Source organism: Papilio xuthus, unplaced genomic scaffold (genome assembly GCF_000836235.2).
Source record: "Papilio xuthus unplaced genomic scaffold, Pxut_1.1 DF827777.1, whole genome shotgun sequence".
In the NCBI taxonomy this organism is placed as follows: domain Eukaryota; kingdom Metazoa; phylum Arthropoda; class Insecta; order Lepidoptera; family Papilionidae; genus Papilio; species Papilio xuthus.
The window spans coordinates 3,205,710-3,230,178 of NW_013530872.1; the positions used below are offsets into that span (position 1 = coordinate 3,205,710).

General features: G+C 33.0%; 1 protein-coding gene and 1 non-coding gene across 2 annotated transcripts in view; both read left to right on the plus strand.

Moving 5' to 3' along the window:
* Positions 1-435: 435 nt before the first annotated feature.
* Positions 436-24,469, plus strand: part of uif (sushi, von Willebrand factor type A, EGF and pentraxin domain-containing protein uif) — a 67,020-nt gene continuing 42,986 nt past the window's right edge. The window contains exon 1 of the mRNA XM_013309258.1: positions 436-618. The gene's annotated coding sequence lies outside the window, so the exon portion shown is untranslated. The remainder of the gene's footprint in view (positions 619-24,469) is intronic.
* Positions 3,860-3,932, plus strand: TRNAR-ACG (transfer RNA arginine (anticodon ACG)). Its single transcript has one exon. It is a non-coding gene; the product is annotated as a tRNA-Arg (tRNA).

Consider the following 24,469-nt stretch of genomic DNA (forward strand, 5'->3'; position numbering starts at 1 on the left):
TATATAATAGGTAATACAGCAGCGGTAAAAAGTCGATTTAATTCTTTAATATTTACGATTTCATATTTTCGGGAAATTGAAAAATTTTATCTCACCGTTTCAACCTAACATCATCAAAAAGGTTAGATTTCGCTTTTTATGCTTTGTAATTAATTTACAGTATACACTTTTATTTTAAAATGCGAATATTTACTTTTTGTTACTAAATGAACATATTGGATGCGTATTTTATAACTATAAAAGTTATTTATATATTTAGCGTAAAAAACCTGCGGTAAAAATATTTCTAGTAGAGACGACGTACAGTCAGTATTCCAAACTAATAAAAAAAATAGTAAAGCTAATTATTACTCAGCTCACGGCGCACACATCGACATGTGCGTCTGTGTGAGTGCGCGCGTAGTCTCATTCTTACCTGCGCCCGCGCGTGTCGTCTCGAAGAAAGCCTCAGTACTGATCTGGCGGCCGTCGTGACCGCACCGGCTGCCGACAATGCGGCAGACCTTGTGACTCTAGTGTGGTGAGTTTGTGTTGCAGCACAGTGCTCGTGCGTTAACCCCAACCCCTGTAGTGCATAACCGGATTTTGGATTTCGTTTCGCCTCGCGGCGTTAATAAGGTGGGTGACACATTTTAAAACCATCCCGTAGATCTGTCACGATACGTGTGTATGTGTAGCGTTTAGACGTACCGTCGAGCGCTCAATCGGGTGTTAATTTAAGGTAATGTGAAAGTTCCGACGATCGGTCGTCTATCGAGGAGTCGGTGACACACTTTTGGTTCAGGTGCGGTGTGGCCGCGCCCGCACCGCTGCGTATCGACGAAAATTCCGAGGAACCGCTTTCGTACGCTTGGACAACTTTCTTCCGGCAACATTTTTTATGACGTTTCGTTGACCGGCTCATCTGCAATTCTTTTGACGGTCGATAACGAACATGAATATTATTCAAGTGACATTTAAGTGATAAAGTGTGCGACCACTACTCCATACGGAAGACATCAACGCGCGCGTAGAAAGTCACTCGATACCGTAATACATTTTCAAAACTGTATTAGTGGGTCTGGTTAAAATTTTACGGCAACTATTCAAATAGATTATATAATTGGAAGGTAATAAACATTTAAATGCGAAAGTTTAAAATTTTAAATCAGATTAATCTAAACACAGAAATCTGTTTATATTTTTAGATATTTAAAATTAATAATTCGTAGGAAATTTTAATTTTGCGACCATAAATCAAACAATATTATCGTGGAATATTTCAAATGTTTTAAAGTTCATATCAAACAGATACACAAACAATACCCGTTCTTATAAGCAAGGCAAACGAGGACAGACTCGAGTGCACCATCTTGTGACGACGTCGAACCGGTTTAGAGTGCCTCCTTCCCCCCCCCTTCCGCGCACCTCCCCCCACACCCTTCGAACAACGTCGCGCTACGCGTTATTATCTGAACTAGAGCCTTACAACCCCTCACACTTTGCAAGGGTAGTTCTTTGACATAAATGACAAAGTAAAAGTAACAAGACTTATTACAGACTAAAGATCTTGTCAACAACTTGTCGCCCCGGGATGACGCTTTTTATCTTGACTAACTTACATTAGTTAACTGAGAATCATGATACATTACTAAGAACACCGCTGTCATTAGATACAAATCATTATTTTTTACTCAATGCAAATATTACGTATGTATGTAATTAGTCATCTTTATCCATGTCGATCTTTACTACGGATACTCTTTACTTTTTGATTTTACTATAAGTTAGATAATCGTTGTTAATTTTTTAAATACAAACTACAGAATACGAAAAAACAAATCAAATTTTATCGTTAAAATTCTTTTTGTAACGACAGTTCATTTTCTAATTATAGCGTGCTATTAGGTAACATTTTTAAACAACAGATCAGGCTATCAGTGGGCGTTTGTTAATCGAAACTAGTTGCTAATTGCATTACATTGCGTCATTTGACCGCATAACTCTTAGCAAAGCTTTCGATGTTGCAAGGACATTAAACTTACGTACTGTATACTTAAACAAATCTTTTATACTTACCGTGTGTTTCTGAGTCCTATATCTCCGTTGAAAACATACTGTAATCTCTGTGTTGGCAAAGATAATGACAGAGATGACGATATGTTTTTTACAGAGCTTTTGAACTCGGAAACCCACGCTTAATCATAAAATAAAACATATACTTAAGGCACGGCTTCTGACTTACGTATTACAAGGTACAGTTTTCCCAACAATGATGTATGATAAAGGTCAATCCCCTTTGATAAAGCGGATCACTTTAAGATAAGAGAAAAAGGATGTCGCTGCGACGTTCCTCTAATTTATTATCGTACATCTACATTGCGGTTCAGTAGAATAAATATACGGATGTTTCAAGCCATATTAATGTGTGATCCGTGCGATATATTTTTTCACGTTACAATTAGCTAAAAAATTTTACTTTATTAAAAAACTGAAATTTTATGAAAAAAAACTTTGCATATTCAAAAAACTAAGTTTCAAATATTGTTCTGATTGCAAGAAAATAATAATTAGCATAAAAATATCAACTTGAAAATGAGGTGCTTGCAAAACTTCACATTCTTTATGAGCTGTTAAAATTTATTCTGGTTCCAATTTGCTTTCCCGCGCAATCCACAGTTAAAAAAGTTAGGGAGAAACTCGGATTAGACGCTAATTCGGGAAACGGTGCCCGTAAATATGCTGCAGCAAAAATTAAATTAAAGGGGAAGCCGGAATCGAGCGGTAGTTCTGGAGACTGCAGAATGCTGGCGTCTGTAACAATTTAAATTCCGTCGCAATTCCAGATAGAAGTTAAATGAAATTAGGAACGTTTTAGGTTTGCACAAACACGAGATTGGCGTTTTACTTTCGCGTGTAACCGATGGTGTTGTTTGTAGCGCGGATTTTGTTTGTTTACGTAATAGCATCGACAAGTGCGACAAAGCGGTTAAAGATAGAAGTTCGGTAGAATACGCGACATCTGTGCCACTTTGACACATGCTGTAGTGCGGTATGTGACATGAAAAATTCCGCACGTCACTAAAACCTACAGTCATTTTCAAAATAAAATTTCTAATAACTTATTCGATACAATTAACATTGTAATGGAATTGAATTATCTTCACCAAGAAATTTACAAGTAGACGTTTTCATGTTGTTCAGCAATTCAAATCTAGAATTCTTTCGTTCTGATTACAGCTTAGGTTTCTTATGTTCTAAGTTGCTTATACCACGTCCCATATAGAACTTTTTATAGTTGGCCGGTTCGAATCGCAAGCAACGGTTGTCCGTTAGCGAGAAGGGGGTCAGGCGCGTCGCGTGCGCGCTTTCAACACGCCTCATATTGGCAGCTATTTGAAGCAAATAGGCAAAATTTAACTATGCGTTTGCTTGGCTAATTGCAAATTTCCTTTCGCAGTAATTGCTCAATAAAACAATAAATAAGGTTACTTTTTAAAATGTATAAAATGAATATCAATTATGTTATTTTATCATATACAATAAAGCATATCAAATTATCTAAGACATGTTACTATTATAATTTTAGCATAGAATAAGGAACAGTAAATTTTACCTTTAGTAATTATGTGCACTTTAAATGGAAAAAGATAAAATATTTTATATCTATTTCTGTCCATATTACTACTAACACTTAAAGTATTTACTTGGATCTATTCTCGACACTATCTTCGTCACTTGATGCCCTTCATGGAAAGGAATGCGCTTAGACATTCTCTAAACCTTTTTCTATTTAACCTCGTAGTGCGTTTATAACTGTCTTATAGTAATAGTCACCCGTTATTACTTTACTATCCAAACTTTTAAACTGTTTATCATGGGTCCTGTGGCGCAATGGATAACGCGTCTGACTACGGATCAGAAGATTCCAGGTTCGAATCCTGGCAGGATCGCACGAATCTTTTTTATCTAAATAGTTTGTATTAAATTATTTAATATATTAATTAATTAAATTAAAAATAAGTTTACTTCATATAACATTGATATTTTTTAACAGAAAAAATGTTTTATATGAACTTTATTAATCCACTAGTCGCTCCGACTTCGATGATAAATAGATAAACGACGGGGACGAGATTGTCCTTCTGGGCTATTTGAAGCACAAAGAGTACTAATGAATTCGATTATCTAGAGAGATTTCGCGTTTCCGTACTCCGTACGAACGATTCAGCGCAATACTCTAACAAAAAGTTAACTTGCTGCTCAAAAAATAAGACACAAGTCTTTATTACAAACGCTTAAGACACGTTATTGAATAAAACTCTACTAACAAAACGTAAAAGGTAATCCAATACTGATCGCCAAAGCTTTTCGATCTATTTGACATGGCGTTTATTTCATTAGTAAACGAATTTTTGTAATTTGTCTTTGGTTACTCGTTGGGAATTGCAAATTTTCACCTTTTGGGATTGATTTCTGTTGGAATTCTGATATGATATGCTGATAAAAAAGTGTTTGATTAAAATCAAAATTTTGTTAATACACCGATAGAGACGTAATTTATTTAAGGATATTTAATTTATACAACATCTTTTGTGTTTTAAATAACTTAATAATATGCTTAAAAATTATTTTAACTACGAAAACATTGGTTAACCCTATTACTTCATTATAAAAGTCTCTTTTCCCCAGTATTTTTTGCATAAATATGACCTCGGCCCAACACAATCCAGTTATATTTTTGTGCAAAAAGTTTTCACAAACTATACCAAGCTCTGTTAGCAAAGTCAGGACATTAATTGGTTGCGAAGCAAACACAGCTCTCTGGTTTCACGCGTTGCAAACCACAGCTGTGTGTTGTTAGTTGCCTTAAAAATAACCTAACTTTTGATGTTTCGGTGCAGTGCGGTAAAATATTATGTTAATTCCAGACTGTAGTGCTGCAGTATAAATAAAGAGCAAAAATACATTCCTAATTAATCTAAAGTAGATTTTCAACTACCCAAATGTAACATATTGCGGCTATAAGTATGCTTATATAACTACTGCTTAGTTTCTATGCAATTGAATATCATCTGTAGGAAATCTGTAAACCTAATGCGTGGTTACGTATTATAGTTTTTAAAAGCAATTAATATCTTATAATACCAACACTATATCAGCTATACTCCTATTAATTATTATGTATTACAAATATATAATGATATGAACTCTTCCATCCGAGTAAATATTGAATATATTCACAATTAACCACCTAAGAGGTGGGAAAGCGCAAAGATGCGTAACATCTAAACTTGCGGTGTGCGTTCAGCCGCGTACTACTTTTCCAGTTTCAACGGAACGCTTCAACGTTGACGCAACATAACCAAAGCCAACTGATCTCGATACCTACTCGCGGTACATGGACTACATGCACTAACGACGGACAAGTTTTACTGCATTTACCCGCAAACGTTCTATTATAATGTAGAAAGTTGCCGACACTCTTTATTAATTTTTAATCTACTTTAAATGTATTACAGTTTAGAATTATATGACATGTTTCTCACTAGTTCAACACTAAAAACATAAAATCTTAAATTGTAAAGCGCCAATTTAAGTGCCAATAGCGTAACGGTTAAGGGTACGGATTTCCGATCACGAAGTTGGGGTTCGAATCCCGTTTTTCGACTATTGTCGTAACCACGTCCTGGCACAAGCATAGAGCGTAGTTGGAATGGTACAAGAAATATTAATAAATTTACAAAAATCTGCTCATATTTTATAAAAAAAAAGCACTTGTGTATGTGTTTCTACAAATTTGAGGATAATCAATATATTTATAAAATACTACGTTACGTATTCAAACGGTATTGTTCATTCCTTTATCCAGTAATCCATTTCTAGGTTAGGATACGGTAATATTCGAATTGCAAAACTAAACGATTAAGGTTGCAATAAACCTTAAGCTAATTATCCTTTAGCTGGAAATCACCATGGTGCGGACGATCCGGCATTAGCTAACCTACATACCGAGCGATTTGCATTCACGTCGTATAATATACGTATTTAGGAAACGCCGTGGAATCTGTATAACGGTAGAGCGTCGCCGATAGCCGTTAAGATAGCCTACTGTCGCCATAACTAAACCGATTCGACACGTGTGCCGTTTGTCCAACATCGATGTAGGTTTTTATAATTATTATTCATAACAATATTTAGGTTAACGGCGCCTTACGGTGGTTTTGTCACGTTCACCTTCAAAGTTTACTCTAGTAATGATCACGATGTTTCTAATACATTCAATATAGTTCTAAGAATTGTGAAAACATTTTGAGCTAATATTCATTTGTTCCTTAAATATGAACACGGACAAAATTCAAAGAAAATGTTAATCTGACTTAATTATTAAGTCGACTTCACTGAAACAAACTGGATTAAGAAATTGAAATACGCTATTGTTATTATATTTAACATAACCGTAGTAATTACAGTAACAAGTATCTATAACTTAATAGTTGAATTCCTAGAATTAGTTCTAGAGAGTTTACAACTTTATTCGTACAGCTTTGTTTAAATTTTCTAAAGAAACCAAATGTATTACATTTAACAAGTATTCTTAGTATGCACATGCACATATTTATTTACATACAAACAGTTTACTTAAATGTATGTCACATTGATACCTCTTTCATTGTTTAATTCAATTCAATTAAAACATCGTTATAAGGAAGTGACTACCGGTCAGGTACAAACACTTATTAATCTAGAATATTTTGTGTCGCTGTAGGTGGGTCTCCCCTTCACTAGATCGACCTTGTCTCACAACAAGGCTCGCTGTCGTTCACCTCGCAGGAATGCAACCAATAATGCAGCTTTATTGAAACGACCTATCATACGTTAAGGAAAATCTTTAGCCTGGAACCTGTGGGTTTATTGTTAATACCATAAAATTTTAAATATTGAACTTTTTGAATTCTACCAAAAACAAAACACAATGCTGAAGTAAAAGATCTTTTATCATAGGTTTCTGGACTAAGATCTCAGTTTAAAACATATCTCCATCCCTATCATTATCTTTGAAAAACCAAAGATAACAATGTGTGTTTATTATGCCTGAATTTTGGTCTCAGAAATCGACTGTATGTAGCTGTTCCATTGCTTTTGATTTGTACTGTAACAAATGCACGAAATAACTATTCAATATAGATTTGTTTCATTTAATGCCAAGCGTTAGTTAAGGCTCATTTACAAGACACAATTGTTTTGGTAATATGATGAAGAATTTTTCTGTTATGTACGAAAAGATAGATAACGATATAAACAAACCCATTTACGAATTTCATTACGAATGTAATACAGCGTCGTACAGCATTTCATCAACGTCCACTGCGTCTATGTTGATAAAGTTAACAGGATTATTTATTATCTTCACGTGTATAGACACAGCAAATGAATACAATTATACATATGGTCTAGATAAATAAATAAAAGTATAATTGGTACTTAAAAAGTAACATACGACTAATTGAATAACATTTAAAAGTATGTGACAACGAATGTATCTTAAATCCCTTTTAAACATTTTAACCTAAAAACATAACAAAAGCTGCAATTTGAGCTTGAGCAAAAATTAACTACCAATATAGTAAAATATTCACGAGCCAAACACGACACAAACATCTATTGTGTTTAAATTTTATTAAACAAGGCAAAACTAAACAAGATACGAACGGCCTCCAGGTGGAATGGTGTCACATTCCTGTGCACGCTACTCTAAACAGGACGTAATCAAGTTCTAAGTAAAGCTCGCTACGAACAGCTTTCACTAAACTGTTTGCGAAACAATTACAATACAAAATTTTTAAACTAATATATAAAACAAATAATATACTTAAATTTATCTCTACATTAATTTTTTTATATAGCTTTATGTAAACACCTGAAAAAATGTTACTTAACAAAGCGATTGTACTGTAATTAGTACATAATATTTAATAAAACATTTTTAAATAAGTTACTAAAAGACAATCACAAACCCATGACCAAGATTATGCAAGATTTCTCTCAACGCCTCCGAAACAAAACACAAAGCCGTTTGCACAATAAGTGCAACTTCATATGAACAACCAGTTGTCATTGTTGTGTACGCTTCTAATACCAGGGTCACTATACAACATAGCAAAGCACAATACTTGTAACATTTGAATACATATACATATATGTTAAATAATATCTCGAACTAATCTGCAGTTATAATGGTCAACAATATTGCCAATTAAATTAAAACCAAAACTGTCGCCCGCGATTGCGCACGCACACAAATAAGAAAATAATAATTAGTAGCTTATGTATTCTTACCGATAATATGTTCTACATCTATGCCAAATATCAGCGAGATTCATGCAGCCGTTGTAGCGATATCTTCTAAGAAATATCCATCGAAATATTTGTCTTTATAATATTAGTTTGGAGCAAGATTAAAGATTATCTTTAAGTATAGTATCCCTTTTTATATTATTTAGTTTTATTTTTAGTTTGGTTTAGTTTTAGTATATATTTTATAGTATTATTTTGGTAGATTAATTAAATAGTCACTTAATAATTTATTTAAGTTAAACTATCGATGTGACACCAGGTTTTACGAATAGCAAGTTACATGTTACAATGAATTCAGATTTATACACTAGCGATATAGAGATAGTACCCAGGAGATCTGGAATATTCTATGTTATTAGTTTGTATTTGAGATACACAACACATCAAAGCCACCTCAAGGCAACGCTGCACAAAGTTATTCAAAGCCGAGCCCACACTTCAATCAAGTTAGTATTATAACGCATATATACTGTGTATTATAAGGTACTCCACACACGAAGCTACATTATTTTTAGAAACTGTCAAAATTGTAATAGTTTCTCTTTAAAGATGTTGGCTGATAACTTATAACTTTTAACAGCACGGTTTAATATTGCACCAGCTAAAACAATTGACAATCGTCAGAATTCGACATATATATGTATATGTCGATCGGAGTAAACGAACATTTAGTTATAGTTATACTATTTGAGTTATATATATATATAAATAGACACAGCTTTTTGTCATTTGCAGCAACATAAGTCTGCAAAGCGCCTTAATATATGAATCTATAATACAACTTTATCCAATTTATTTTCTAGTTTTCTCTACTCGACAACATTACACACGATAAAGGCTTTCTCTTAAACAGTAATAAGTGTTCCATTCTGCTCTACCGAGTTTATATTACAAAGGCCCTTTCTTACTACATCTATTACATCAAGTGATATACGAAGAAATAAATTGACAATCCTCTTATGAAAGTGTACTCTACAGTCTTTTGTGTTACAAACTAGTTTCTGCCTCCACGGATACCTAATGCGTTTTCTTACAATTTTGTATATTTTACTTTTTAAATTGCATCGCACCAGAATACCCATAGTAAATTATCATCCAGTACACTTTAATGAAATTTTAAATTTGAATCAAATGTGAAAATGTAAAATTTTACCGTTATTAGAGATAAAAAGAAAAGACATATTATATAATGTAACCTAATACAAACATTAAATCTTACTTAATAATAAACGGCTTATTAAGTATACAAACATAGTATGGAATTCAGTAGTGGTTGCAATTCCTCAAATAACAGAGAAGACTGTAGAAATTCTACATTTCTTTCGCTATAAAATTCAACATTTTACCTGTTAAGTGAACGGGTAAAAGCAGTCGTTTAGATTAATTTATACCGGCAGTCGTCTCGATTCGATGAACTTTAGGGTCATCGTCTCGTAAATCTCGTACCTTTGACGTGTACGCCAATTCAATAAAATTACTTTAAAGACGACGTTGCACTCAGTCCGTTTCATTCAAAATTATTAGCTTTTACCTGCTGTTTTAAGTTATCCAAATCAAGCGGTGGCTTGTAATAATGGTTGTTTAATGAAGCAATGAAAATCACAAATTAATATGCGCGCTAGAGGCCTAATTTTAGTCCTCTCCCCCTCCTACTCTTTAAATGTAAGGAATTGATTTAAAGGAGAGGTTAAATTGATAGGGGACGATAGGTTCTCGCATAGGAAGGAGAAATATCCTTTTCCCTTCTTGGACGATTAAAGCTAGACAACGCATCTTTAAATGCGGTCTTTTCACTGTTTTAACGACTTTAGGTAGCTGCTTATACTATAAAAAGATAATATTTCAAGAATTGTCTTTTATTTAATCTAAGATTTTGATTAATTCTCTAATAATTAATATATTTTGATAGTGTTCATACCAAATAAATACAATTATAATGGTAAAATGAGATCGATAGGTAAATGGATTGAGGTCAAGAACTATTGCATTACAATCGAGTGATATTTACTGGCAAAGTTGGCATTACGTTACCTCACGTAATGTTTCACGCTGTGCTGGTTTCTTTAGGAAGTGGCGAATGACACACGCAGCTCAATTATTTCAATAACTAGAAAATATCTAGGAGTGTCTTAGTAGCGTTTGAAGGAATTTTCTCACGTATTTGCCGACAGTAACTACATCAAGTGAATACGTGATGATGATCATGAGTACGTGTTTTCGCGATGTGTTCCTATAAAAAGTCGTTTGCGTATTGAATTAATATCTATATTCTATTTGCTATAAATAATTCACTGCGTCGCGAAAGTGTTAAATATATAACATTGTTAACCGCATTTTATTTGCGTAGCTCTTTGCAAAATACGTGCTGATGTTTTTTCTGTATTTATTTGCAAAACGAATTTTAAAGTAACAAACACGATTCTCGTCATATTGTTCAGTGATTTTATTATGCATCCAAGCACAATAATTTTTACTCGATTTGTCAAACTGTTTTTGTATTTTTAGGGCACAATCGTCTACCCTATGAGTCCTACGAGAACGCCTAAGTCCGAACTTAAATTCAGCTATTTTTATTCATAATAGTTTACATATAAACAGGCAAGAAAGTATAAAATTAAATAATGTATCAAAGATTTGTAATACAAATCTACAAGTGAAAAATCATTGCCACTTTTATACCAGAGAATTTAAGAGTGCGTTTATTATTCGTGTGCCGTCGTTGAGGCATTGTCAGAATAATAAAAGTTGACAACGTAGAACCGAATGCTAAAGGAACTCACGGCGCGCCAGCCATTATCCGAATACAAACTAATGTTTTCTCGACACTTTTTAAAAGTACACAAATCAAGTTCATCATCATCAGCTCACTATACGTCCCCACCGAGGGGCTCGGAGCCTACCCTAAGTTAAGAGTGATTAGACCATAGTCAACCACGCTGGCCAAGGGCGGGTTGGTTGACTTCACTCATATCTTTGAATTTTTTCTCAGATATGTGCAGGTTGCATCACGATGTTTTCCTTCACCGTAACAACGTCGGATAAATGTACATATGTAAATCGGAAATCGAAAAACACATTGGTACATGGCGGGATTCGAAACCAGGACCTGAAGATCGCAAGTCAAGTGCTTGACCCCTGAGCCACCGACGCTCTCAAGTCGCAAATCAAGTTACTCTACGCTATTTAGTCGGTCTCAAGATAAGCTTATTATTCCGCACTTTTTCTAGTTTACTCTCAAGACTAGCTTAACTTTCTAGCTAAATTTGCAGTTTTATATTATCTGTCCGCGCGGAATTAAAAAATAATAATTAGTAACCTATGTGTTCTTCCAGACTATGTTCTACATCAATGCCAATTTTCATAGGGATCCGTTGATCCGTTCTGGGGATACCTACAAACTAAATTCCATTCATCCAAACTTTCGCATTTATAATATTATTAATAGTAAGGAGTCAGATATAAAAAGAATTTCTAGATTTATATCAATTTTCCGCATTTAAGAATAAGTTCATTATAGATTACTTAACACATAATCGTCGTCCATCATTATAATGGTAACGAACTCTTCACGGTGTCTTGCTACTGTTGCAATGAAGGATTTGAAGCGAGCAAGATAATTCATTGTTTCATAATTTTAAATGATAACTCTAGCCAGTATTGTTAAAAACAACTTAAGATGACACGGAATTTTCTCACAAATATGAAGAAACACTGAAGAAATAATAGAATAATTATGGGTGACAAATAAAAGAAAGGCAAAGAAGTAAACATATGACGATCCTACTTAAAATGGAAACATGAGCCCTAATATTAATTTAAACAGTGTTCTAAATTCAAATTTAATTAACTTTTATATTTTCACTTAACTTTAATAACATTTCATAACCGGCGTTAGTAATAAACGAGGTCAAATGACAAAAGGCTAGAGGAGTTCCACTCGGACAAGAAAATTGCTTCAAATTTCGTGCCTTAGTTCTCTTAGCAGCGTCTTAAAGCCCCTTACTTCTTACGAACCTCTCGTATCAAAGACTTCAAATTTATAGCCGTTACTTGAGCGTCGCGAGCATGGACTTTTAGTTACGGAAGGATTAACTTAATACTTTTCTAATCATGTTACCCTGCCATAAGTTTAAAAAAGCTTCAGTAATAAATGTTATACGACTAGCCAAGATATTAAAAATAATAATGGGTTTTCCATCTATGCCAAATTTTAGCGAGATCAGATTCCATCCATCCATGTAAACATTTGCATTTATAATATTAGTAAGATAATATCATTGGATTTTAGGATTTAATTCTGTAAAAAATTAATTACTTTAAAATATACGGATAAGAAATTGAATATCAGATAAGGTATTCATATAGTATGTTGTACAGTAACCGCATTTTTACCGAATACAATTATCTCCTCTTTCCTTGTGATTCAACTTTCACTTACATTAAACTTTGCAATGCTGGTAGATCGTCAGCTGCGAATTATTTAATAATTATGAGGCAGACGTAAATAGTTGTTACTTTACATTTTATATTCCACTAAGAAACTTTCTTATATAATTAATTCTTTACATGCGTCATGTGACTTCGACAAGCCTCATAGCGTCATATGCAATACGTGTTTATCTGAATACGAAGCGACTTATGTCCAATACAAAGTTAATTTTTTTTTATCGAGCTAATGTCAGCGGAAGAGTCGAGCGCAAGGTCGCCCAGTCAGCGGTCAGACGATGACTCGATTCATCATAATTGTTTATATTTACACAAAAAAAAATTTAGTAACAAGATGAAGAAGAAGTATGTCTTCCTATCACAGTAGATAAGGCTATTGGTAAAATACGACTATCCACAATATCATAATATGCGATTAATAGATACATTGTGTACTCTTATTGAAAATATACATTCATCTATTGGTGCTTAAACAAATGAAAATCAACTACCATAACCAGTAACCAAACATATCCATTTCTAAAAGATTTGTTATAAATATTACTTAAACATCAAAGGAACCACAAAGTCAAAATGTTTAATTCGATAGATACGGTTATAATAAACAACTTTTTTATACGAACCAAAGTTATTTAAACTGCCAAATATTAACCGTTACAGAGGTTTTTTCCCGCCCAATAATCGTTGAACATTGTCGTAAAATGTACCTCTTAATTTTAGAATATTATGCAATGGGTACATAATAAGCTTTGCTGGTTTTTTGCAGGGACCATTAACGGTAGAGCTGTTAAAAAAATTCTAATTATCTCAGGTAAAAACCTTGGCCTGAATAGCCATCATAAAAAAATTTGGCATATTAATATTTGTTTCTTTAACTCTATTATTATTCTAAAAAAAAAGAAAGTCAAATATTTTCTCTAGGGGTATTTTATTTGATTGAAAAAACAGAAAAACTAAATACAATTTTGTCATAACACGGTCTTCAACTTAAACTCTAATAAAATAATTGTTAATATTTTCAATGTTTAGGTCCAGTCATTGAATGCACATATTTATCTATTCTAAAAAGTATATCGGAAACTTCGAGAACAATTATCCAATGAAGAGTATCTAGTTGGCTCAGTGAACATCTTGAGATTGCCTTGAACTTTAGCTTTTAAGCCGGCTTACCTGGCTACTATAGCAACATCGATACCGGTTGAGTGTTATACCATTTTAAGACGATATACAATAAGTATAAAGATTTTAAACTGTTAGAAGATAACCTTTATTCACTACTATTTAATATATACAATTTAATAATGCTTCATATATATTATAATATATATATATAATAACAATGTTACAGAAATGTTCCTAGAATGTTATCCTGTTCCTTAAATAAACTAACCGAATTTTATTTCTTACAGGTACTATATCAAAGTCATCAGATGTTCATATTTGGATAAAGATCGAATCCCAAAAGGCGTTATTTAAGGTAGAAACAGTTACTTATTATCAATATGAATTCGCAAACGTGGCACTTAATTCCATTACAAATCTTACTAATATTATAAATGCGAATGTTTAGATGGATGGATGTTTGTTTGAAATGATGATGATGTAAAACAGGTCTGTAAGAACCTAGGATACTTAAGTCATTTTACCCCCGCTTAGACAGAGTCGCGGGCTACAGCTAGTATAATAATAAATCATGATAAGTAAACTAAAATGCATTATTATACTTAGTTTAAAAACGAATCTTGAAAGGAATTTATATTGTATATGAGTGGTAAAACCCACAATGTTACAAGTATCAGTCATAAAGATTCAAATGACTCACTGATTTCGTAATCGATTTATTAATTAGCTATTAATATTTTATAATCGTGCTAGCTAACATTACTCAATGCCAAAGATACATTTAAATGTACAGAAGTGAGTAAATTAAATTTAGACTAAAAGTAATAAGATTTCATGTGGACACAGGCTACAAAAGGTAGAGGAAAACCGAAGAAAGTATTAATAAACTAGCTGTCGCCAGTAACTACTTCAACGCGGAATTAAAAAAAAAACTTATTTAGTCTATGTGTTCTTCCAGACTATGTCCTACATCTGTGCCATATTTCAACGTGGTCAGTTTAGCTGTTTTGAAGATACTTAATCACAGACATTCGCATTTATAATATTAGTAAGATTGTGTGAAACAGGATATGCATAAGAAGCTAGTTAATTTAGATATGACGGTTGATAGAGATGTATGAAAGAGTAACACTTACTATGCCGACTCTCCGTAAGGAAAAGGGCAAGTTAATGTTGATTAGAATTCTACGAAATGACGATTATTTGTATCTAAATTCGTTTAGCAATAAAATAATTATTTTACTTCCAGAATCTTTATTTAACCAAATGGTATTCTGCGAATGTTTACAATGAATGTTTTCTTTTAGTATTTCTATTTATTATTATGAATGCCGAGTACAAGGAATTAGATAATAGAATTCCTCAGAACATATCTGAAATAAAATACTCACAAAGACCGCTTCTACCTGAAGCTAACGTATAATTCGAATCGAAGTTTGCTTTTTGTCATATCCTTTCTACAAATATAGAAGTTGTAGATTTACTTGAGACGCATACTTTAATAAATCGATTACGTACTTCAAGTATATACCAAATAATTTATATTTTTGTACAAGTGAATCGACAATAGAAACTCATGTTTATAAAAAATATTTTCATACATCTTAATCTGCTGGTAACACAACACACGCAAGACGTTGGGAAAATAATTTTACAAATATAAAGGGCTGTTTACATAAGAACCGAAAGAAGGTTTCCTTTATCTCAATAATTTAATTTAAAAAATCAAATTGGTACATAATGACTTTCATATTAAACTGAAAACAATTTTGTACACATCTGAGCAATAACGACGAGGGTGAGGTCAAAGCAAACGTAATTTGTTTTGCGTAAATGCAAAGAAAACGAAGGGAAATTAAACACAAAAGTGTACCGAATGTCAAAGCGAGTACTGTTGGTCCGGTAGAGGGCGAGGGGGGCAGGGAACATCACTGTGTCGGTCTCGTTAGGCCCCATTCATCCCCTCGTTTCCGCAGACTTTAGGAACTGCGGGGTTTTTTGTCGCCCGTTCAACTGTAGCCTCTTATTCACGGCGGGCCGGCCGCGCCAACCGTCGCCGGTTTCACTTTTATGGCCGCACGATTATTTCCACCCCCATAACGAGCCATAGTATAACATCCAGACGTAAAGCCAAAGTTAATTCCTTGTCATCGTGTCATCTAACAAATTGAAGTACTCACGTGATCTTTATAAAAATCATGTAAACAAATTGTTAGTACTGTTTGTGTCAACAGTCTACAAATGTTTTAAAAATATGAAAAGTCCCTCATCAGGCATCGAGATAAAATAAGTACACAAAAAGGGTAGACCTGTAGTGCGATGACGAACAAGGCAATACCGGTTGGCCTTGTGCGGAAATATTTTACACGAGAACATCCTTATTTCTGAATTTTAAACAGGTTAACCGTCGTTTTTAATAATAGAACCTACACTTTCATACGTTATACAAATAATTTTTAAGTTTAAAATACGTTTAAATGTTTAAAAGTATATCATGACGGAAAATCTGTAAAACAAATCATAAATTAAACAAATAACAATATTTTAAAACAACTATTTAACAACGTTATTGGCACGACTCATAAATACCATGCAAAAGTAATTTATCACGAATATTTGTACAAAATGTAAATAAATTGTAGTCATTGGATAATTACAATTGTTTCAACAATAAATTCAAACAATAGACTATTACACAATACAATTCAAGTTAAAATACATAAAAGAAACAAAGCCATCTAAATTCCACTGCAAAACAATGTCAATAATTCCCGAATTCCTTTGAGGCATATGACACGATCAAAGGTGCCTTCCTTTTTGTTAAACCGAGTCAAAGATTACGTTCAACACAAAAGTTTTCTTTGATGACTCAAAGGTCTCAGGTAGTTCTTTTTTTTTTCTTTTCCTACAAAGAATCGCAACCGCAAGGTTCATGATAATGAACCTTTTAAATTGGTCTTAAGCTTTGGATGTCTGATAATGCATCATTTTAACGTCCAGACGACAACTAATTAGAGATTTTTTTCTATGATTGTTCTCTTTTCTTCTCGAAACAGACGACTTAGCTTCTATTGTATTATTATATTTTTTTAATAACAAAATTTTACGTTTTCATCCTTCGTTGTCTTCTAACTTTAATATATGTGATTGTTTCTTATCGACTAAATATACATTTCTTACGTGATGTTATTCGCGCTTCTTACGTATTCAAAACATTGTTAAATGTTAAAACCATTAGCATATCGTTATTACTTATTCGTGTTTTTTTTTAATTCACGTTTGTTCGAATCGTGCAATACTTCTAACTCAGATCGTACATCTAATCTATTATTTATGCTCTGAGATGTATTTATGAGTATGACTACCTTGGCAGCTTCACGTCATTCAAATGGATGGATGTTAGATCTCGTGAACTGCTTAACGGATCACACACATAGGCTACTAAGTTTTTTTTATTATTCCTGCGGAAAAACTCGCGAGCGACAGCTAGTTGTCAATAATTTTGGGTTATGGAAAATACCGTGTGTTATGCAAAATGCTTTACTAATGATTAATAATTTAAATCACTTCTAGGTACGATTTGATTAATGAACCCTACAGGCATCAAATGTTTGGTTTGAGACGACAATTAAGTGAAGTGGATGTCTATGCAATGTCCATTTAGGAATTAGAAAATCGATATCTCAGTGTTCAGTATAAAAGCAATGTTGTAGAGAATACGAAATTAAATATATTAAACAGTAATAAATAGACAACTTGATCACAAAGTACTGGATTAAACAGGTACCGAAAACTTTTATAAATAAAAATCTAATATTTAAATAACTCATGACCTCATAAGAAAAATTAAAAAAATAAACTGACATTTCTAACAGCTAAAAGCAATGGATACCTACACTGAATTCCGTAGCTTAACCTGTGCCACATTCCATCTGTTCTATCGTCTTAATAATTCAGCATCACCAAATATTTTTAAAACATTAGCATAAATCTGATATATTTGGATATACATAGATAGTCTTTATAACATTCACCTTTGCTTACATATTCGTAAATGTCAACGGAAATATTCAAATGAATCACTCGCAACACGTTCGACCTCATTTTAAAATCATTATTTTTTCCAATAAATATAACATTTTTAGGGTTCCGTAACTCAAAGGAAAAAAACGGAACTCTTATAGAATCACTTTGTTGTCCGTCCGTCCGTCTGTCAAGACCCTTTTTTTGATCAAAATCAACATGCACTAAGACCCAGAGAATTATCAAGTACGTTGTCAATCTATAAATAAAGTAGATCAAACAACGAAGGACCAATTTTTCTTATCAAATCAATATTTTTCCTAGAAATATTTATGAAACATTTTACCGTGGATTTCTCGAGAACAAAATTCCAGTTTAAAATATATTGTCTTTGTTTTGTCAAAGATAAGACAGGGATGGCGGTATATTTTAGTAAGAGAAAACAGTCACATTAACTTTGGATTTTATAAAACGTTTCTTATAAAAATATATTTAAGTAATAATTTACCTGTCCTTATTATATACAAAAATGAAATAAGGCCTCTAATTTTATATTAAAAAGCTTCGCCGGCGACCGGGGCTTCAAGGTCTGGATGAGAAATTACTTTTTTATGTAGTTTACCTGAGAAATTGTTTTGTTCTCACCTTGTTATATTCAGGTAATATAAAATATAAAAATAATGATAAACATGAGCAAATACGTAACAGATGTTTCGTTAAAAACATAAAGGATGTTTTGTTATTATATTTTACGGTAAAGCGAACACGGTAGTCTTTAATTCATATTTTAAATGGCTTCCTCTTATGACGTCACTTGTCTTGGCAACAGTTTTTTCATTTGTTATCGTTTCAAAACGTTCTCATTATCACGAGAAAATCAGAGATTGTTCTGTTCTTATGCATACTTTTCTTAGTATGTACAACGTAAGAGTTTTGAAAATAAAAAAAAGTGTTCAAATTTTTTAAATATGTTTATAACAAAATTACATCTTATGTATAAAATTCTAGTGTCACAATTTTAGTTTCCAAACTCCTCCGAAACGGCTTGACCGATTCTCGTGATATTTTGTGAGCATATTCAGTAGGTCTGAGAATCGGCTACTATCTATTTTTTAATACCGCGCGGACAGAGTCGCGGGCTAAAGCTAGTTTTGTATAAAATACATCATACTAATATTATAAATGCGAATGTTTGTTTGAATGTATCTCCAGAACGACTGAACGGATCTTGATGAAGTTTGGCATACATATAGAACATAGTCTGGAAGAACATATTAGGCTTTAGCATATGTGTATTGTTTTTTTTATAATAATTTTGCGCAGACGACAGCTATTTTGTATAATATACATTACACTATAAATTATTAAAAATGTTATTAATCAGCTAATATTATCATTTAGGAATTTATCATTAATTAATTACTTAATGGATACTGGTAATAATCGAGTTTTAGTAATTAACTTTTCGTTAGTCAGTTATTGTGAAATATGACAGCTAAATGAGTTTCTTATTTCTTTAACGCGAATAAATAAAATTTAACTTCGATAATACCTTTATTTTCAACTAGATGTGCCCGCGACTACGTTCGCGTGGTTGTCGAAAACACTATCGCGATTATCATTTTGATTGCGTTTTTCTTCGCTCCTATTGGTCGCAGCCTCTGTCAATGGACTATACAACAAAAAAAAGAATTTGTCAAACCGGACCAGTAGTTCCTGAAATTGGCGCGTTTAAACAAACAAACAAACAAACTCTTCTGCTTTATAATATTAGTATAGAGACAAAAATTGTAATTACGTTAGTCATACTTTTTCTTTACAAAAAATACACAAAACTCTTCCTCACTTTTACAATCAAACAAAAGTGTTCCACGACTCACGGCTATTAACTCGAGAACACAAAATGGCGGCGCAAAAACCGCGAAAATCGACAAGCGGATGCCACATGATTGCCGTATTGGAATAATAATGCGAAAACAAGTGTGTCGGCTTCGATTCCCCCCCGTTTGCAACAGACTGAAGCCAACCAACGGTTTATTACTAACGCTACTTTAACTATAATATTAATAGGTATTACTGTTTCTTATTTAAAAACTGTTATCTACGCCAATTTGATAAAAAAAGTATTTTAAAATAATACTACAATAATAATTTCTAGTCAAAATTGGAGGTAAAAATTATTGAGTTATCTTCAACCATGGAATACAGATAACAAAACTTTCAAAATTAGTCAACTTGACTTCCTATTTACAGATCTATTATATTTTTAAAAATAGAACGTTAACATAGTTGTTTAATGTATAGGGTTAGTTGACTGTTAACACGGTCCTTCTTTCTGTATTAGTAAGCAATTGGCCAATTGTTATTTGTGTCATGTCGCATGCCGGCGGCGAGAGCGCACGGCCTAACGGTGTCGGTTCAATGAACGAAAAGCGACGACACTAATGATACTATCGACACCTGTTATCGACTAAGGGAAGTGTGTTATCGATACGCGACCATATGTGTATTTGGTACAACCCTAAATTAAATCAAGCGAACGGATTGACATTTACAATAGCATAATTAAGAGACATCCCTAATATCGTTAATCGTGATATCGGGGAATCCAGTTATGACAAATTAATTCAAGACACATTAGCCAATCTCAAGTGTGAAAACTTTTGCATAAAACATTGGTTTCGGCAGTGGGATTCAGTTTGAAACAAATTATTATATAAAAATAGTAGTTGTCGTCCGCGTCTCCGTCCGCGCAGAAGACAAACAAAAATTGTTGCCTATGTGTTCTTTCAAGCTATGTTCTACATCTATGAAAAATTTCAGCGAGATCCATGCAGACGTACTGGATATACCTTTAAACAAACTTAGTACAAGTAGGATAATTGAAGAACATAATATTTCAAACACATTAGGTTATAATTTTTTTTATATCTTCGTAGAACTAAATTTTTTTACACCATACATTTTTAAAATAAGTATTATAATGTAAATGTACTAAGGGGTAACCCTACTACTAACCACAAAGAAAATATATTTATGCACTATATTTTTTGTTAGCAACGAATATTTCAGATGTCTAAAAATATTATTCATTTACAGCTGCGTAAAGCGTCTTTGTGAAGACAATTAATAATAATTATAGGTTATCATTATGTTCATATCAATAATAATAATTGTTTATTCTTAAATGGTTCCTTATTCAATATCATCGTTTCTTGTGAAACTCTAATGCAATTATTTTCTCCATTAAAAATATATATGAGCAAACTTACACAACTAGTTTCCAAGTGTCGACTTCCAATTTTCTAACGACATTTTTTTCCAAGTCGTTCCGAGTTGTTCAAGACAAGATCTTCTTATACTCCAGTGTAAGGAGTGAAATTGCTGCCACCGTTTTCTAATATTGACTTTGTTCGAAAGAAATATTTTTTTTTGTTAAATAGAAATGATAGTTTTTACATCTTTAACACCTAAGTTATAATCCTGCTAGCTGCCGCTCGCGACTCTGTCTGCGCAGAATTTAAAAAAAAATGAATGTAGCCTATGCGTTCTTCCAGATTATGTTATACATCTGTGCCAATTTTCATCAAGATCCGTAAAATAGTTCCGTAGATACCTACAAACAAACATCCATCCATCCATCTAAACAGTCGTCTTTATAATATTAGTATGATTATACCTTGAATAGTGAGAGGTTTTATTTCATAAAAACTATACGAGTAAGTGACTTTCTCCGTGAGTGTAAAAATAATTATGACGAGTCTAACACTGTCAAGAATTTAAAGAAAGCATAATCAAAATGACTTATTTCTTAAAATGAAAAAGTGAAAATGACCCACTAACCCACTCAGTTCCTTAGCGGTCAAGGAACGATCTACTTAGACTAACGTGGCTTACTTAATTCTTACTTAGTAACTCCCATAAAACAGTAATTACGGGACCTTGAAACTTACTCATTACTTTTTTAATCCTTAATTGAAATTCATTTCATCTATTCGATATTATGCTACTATTGTTATGCACTAAGACTAATATTTTTTTAAGAAACGTTAAATTTTAGCAGTGCTAATTAAAATCAGTGAATAGCAAAAAAAAATTAAATGACACCACTTCCTTCCAGGCATTACCATACACGACAACTCTTTCACCTCTAAATGATGTATGAATATTGAAAGCGCGTCCGACGCCATATTGGAAGTTGAAGATAGAAAAAGGCTCTAACTGTAAAACAGTCAACGAACAAATGACACTGACAATGAGGAGGCGCGTTCCATTTCAGTCGACGTCACGTATGCCGCTCGTACGTGGACAGTTTGCTGGGACCGGCCTAAGCAGGGCACGTTCCGACTTTCCAACGCATCAAACAAATGATCCGCGAATATCTGTTACGGCCCGAATGTGGTTTTATTTTCATACTTTTTTGTGAATTCGCCATCAAAAATCGGTCATAAAATATCCAAAGCCATGAATCATAACTCTATTTCGACATCTACATTTCATTCCTGTTAAAGTACACATGGAAAAATGTAGTTTTCGACATCGATGGCATATCGACTTCCGCCATTTTGTGTTCTGCAATCTGGCGCGAAAGCATTCCGTTACACGCAGTGAACCAGCTTCGCCCGCTTCCACCAATGCCGCAAAATATTTGCTCCATTAAATATGGCGTAATAACGATTTCAATGGCTATGTTAATTTTTAAATCAACATCGAAAATTGCGTCTCCATTCAACCAAAAAATTCTACTTATTTAATGCAACATTTTCAATTGCTAGAGTTCTTTAAAAATATGTATCAACTACATTGTAAAATACAACACTACGAAGACTTATTAATCGTTATTTTATATTCGCAATAAAACATAAATCGTTATAAAAGCAAAGAATTCGAAAGTGTTTTTAAATTTAATGTAAACAGATCGAGTCAAACAGACGCGTGATTTGCATACAAGTGTACGCAACACAGACCAAAATCCATTTATCTCAACATGTGTAGCAACCGTCGAATCGCACACAATTTCTAAACCGGCTGCGTTTTGCACCCGTGACCAAACGTTACGTAGAATGATATTAAGAAAACAGATTGTTGTACAGTTACAGCGGTACTGAACTGGGTCAGACAAGTATATCTAGCGTAAACCCATAGCGGAGTAGTCACAATAAAATGTGCATAGATAAATCTGTTCACGATGACTTACAATATATGTCACTAAGCGTCGCTTTCACACAACGCAACGTTTCAGATAAACAAACACATTTACTCACAAAGAGACTGATTAGTTTATCGTGTATTTTAAGACGTACAAACATTGCGTAAAGAAAAAGTGAAGGTTCTCACTTTCTTCAGAACACAAGATAAACTGAGGCCCACGCCATGTTTGATGTGAAAGTGAATATTCGATAACCGTCGGTCAAATCCGAAATACCGTTCTGTAATTAATACCTACTATTTATTGGTATTGATTGCCTGTTGTATTGTGAGTTAACTTTCCCATGAATGTCAAGGTATATGAATTCATTTATTACTTTAATTTAACTTCTCGTTTCTTTGTGTGCATAAAACTAAATCTTAGTATGTAGTAAAAAATAACTCGGTAAAGGAGAATAGCGTTTTAAACAGGCACTGCCAAACAACTGGTGAGGCAAAATAGATCATGCCAGGCCAGTACAGTAGAGAGCGTCGGTGGCTCGGGGGTCAAGCACTTGACTTGCAATCTGAAGGTCCTGGGTAATCCCGCCATGTACCAATGTGTTTTTCGATTTACATATGTACATTTAACCGACGTTCTTACGGTGAAGGAAAACATCGTGATGCAACCTGCACATATCTGAGAAGAAATTCAAAGATATGTATGAAGTCAACTAACCCGCACTGGGCCAACGTGGTTGACTATGGCCTAATCACCCTTAACTAAGGGTAGGCTCCGAGGCCCTCGGTGGGGACGTATAGTGAGCTGATGATAATGAGGCAAGATATATTCGATAGAATAATTAACTTATTAAGACTTCGTATATTAATACATATTCCTTGCCGGGCTAATTAATATTTTAATGATCATTTACTTAATTATCATTAAATATTTCACTGATTATTACTTATATAAGTGCAGATTTATTTGCCTTTTCATTAGTATTGTTTAGTTAAGTGCAAAATAACCACTACATGTGTTCGTGAAAATTAATACCTAACTTTAATACTAAATATAATCTCAGCAGGACATAACAAGGTAATTGTTTATTTATCATTAACTAATTTTAACTATAATACTAATAGCTGGGATAGTTTAATACATGAAATATTTTATTGATAATAATTTGCTTAAGAAATGTCTCAAAATCAGACCAAAAAACTTCCAAGTCTTTGATATTGAAAATCATTGTGAGATAGATGTCAATTTGGGTCACTAAGTGAAAATAATTGACAAATATTTTATTGGTTAACATAAAAAATATCTTACAAGATTATTATTCTGATAAAATGCCAATAAAATCATCAAATGCAAAACCACTTTCTTATGGTTAAATATTAAAATATTACAAAA